At 34.4% G+C, this 1,973-nt stretch overlaps 1 long non-coding RNA gene across 1 annotated transcript in view; it reads left to right on the top strand.

Annotated features, from left to right (window-relative positions):
• Positions 1-1,555, top strand: part of LOC106727158 — a 13,091-nt gene extending 11,536 nt beyond the window's left edge. The window contains exon 3 of the long non-coding RNA XR_001363316.1: positions 1,538-1,555. This is a non-coding gene — a long non-coding RNA (uncharacterized LOC106727158). The remainder of the gene's footprint in view (positions 1-1,537) is intronic.
• The last annotated feature ends 418 nt before the right edge of the window (positions 1,556-1,973 follow it).

Raw genomic sequence — 1,973 nt, forward strand, 5'->3', positions numbered from 1 at the left:
TTTTATTTTCTTTCTTACTATTTGGTAACATATATTTATGTTGTGATAATTTATTTCCCCCTCCACTAGAATGTAAATCTTTAAGGTTAGAGATTTTCATCTGTTTTTCACATACATAATACAACATAGTATTATATGTAATGTATTACACATTATATAATATATATTATCATTTAATCAAGGAATAAGGAAAGGGATATAACATGGGATTTATAATCTTAACATTTTTTATATAAAAAAGACAATATTCAAACCATGTTTTTATCATTACTTTTGAATTGTTTCAAAAATTTAAAAATTTAAATAAAATAATATGTTCTATTGTGAGGTATCTAAATTAATTTTTTTTCTGTTTTGATAGTAAAGAAATCTGCTAGATCTTTAAAACAAGTGAAATCTTAAAAATCAAGAATTCAAATACTAAGAATATAAAGGTACAAACATGTTTTTGTTTATGGGTACTAATATCTAAAGCCTCTAGGGCACATTTCAGTAACTTAATACTTTTTCTTATTAAACAAAACTAGACAGACACCTTCTTTATTACACTTTCAAAGGACTGATTAAGGGAGATACAACTCTGAAGTTAAATAATAAAATTTATGTTGTTAAAGAAGAAATCAGCTTGAAAACAGATTTCCAGAATCTTCTGGGAATTTTCTATTGAGAGGTCTGTTTTTTTAAAATTATTTTTAAACATTCTAATTATTAACAAAAATATACATTTATGTCAATTATATCAGTTTTTGTATATATTTAATGATGACATACTCTTTCCCTTGAAAAGCTTTTATTTCAAAAATACTGATTAAAAATGACACAATAATAAATCTTAAAAACCACATCCATGTTTAACAAGAACTAATTTTCCAATGATTTGGTCAGCAAAAAATAAAACAATACAGTAAACTGTCAAAAAGAAAACAGTAATAATTCCATTGGGAAACAAATGAGTATCTTCTCTAATTATTAAGGCAATAACCATACAATATCAAATAAATTTCAAAGGCTAATTGGACAAATGTCAAGATGTGGACAAAAGGGCTTGTTTTCCATCTTTCAAAACCCTAGTGAAGATACAACTGAAAGAAAGCAAGTTTGCAAGGATAAAAATTATTAAATTATGTCTTTATGTTCTTTTCATTTTATTTTAAAAATATCTCTATATATAAAAGCCTAAGTGACCAAACGACCGGTCGACTGAACGACCAGTTGACTGGTCGCTATGATGTGCACTGACCACCAGGGGGCATATGCTTAATACAAGAGCTGCCTTCTGGTGGTCAGTGTGTTCCCACAGCCAACCTCCCTTGATCCCTTGCGCTGGCCCGGCCAGCCCTGATCGGCCTCAATGGGCCCTGATAGCCAGCCAGGCCAAGGGACCCCACCCATGCACAAATTCGTGCACTGGGCCTCTAGTATTATATAATAATTATATATAGTATGTCTAAAAAGACTTAATCTGCACTAATAAAAGAGAAAAATGCAAATTAACCATCACTCCACCACTCCGCTATACCCACCAGCCAATCAGGAGTGAGTATGCAAATTAACCCAACTAAGATGGTGGCAGCCACAGAGCTGAAGTGCGCAGGAGGCTAGGGTTTCCCCCAGCAATGGAGGAAACCAAGCTTCCCGCCTGCCCTGGCCGGCACTGGGCTCAAGGCTACAAAGCAGTGATTCCCAAAGTGGGCGCTACTGCCCCCCGGTGGGCACTGCAGCGATCCAGGGGGGAGGTGATGGCCACAGGGGCATTTGGGGGCGATGAGTAACTGCTATTAAAATTAAAAAAAAAAATAATTTCCAGGGGTTGAGTAATATTTTTTCTGGAAAAGGGGCGGTAGGCCAAATAAGTTTGGGAACCACTGCTATAAAGTTTCAATTATAGAAGATAAATAAATCCTAGATACCTGCTTCCAGCTGGCCCTGGCCTCCACTCAAGGAGGTGCTAAAAAAGAAAAAGAAAAAAAAGG

This window comes from Myotis brandtii, unplaced genomic scaffold, assembly GCF_000412655.1.
Source record: "Myotis brandtii unplaced genomic scaffold, ASM41265v1 scaffold38, whole genome shotgun sequence".
Lineage (NCBI taxonomy): Eukaryota > Metazoa > Chordata > Mammalia > Chiroptera > Vespertilionidae > Myotis > Myotis brandtii.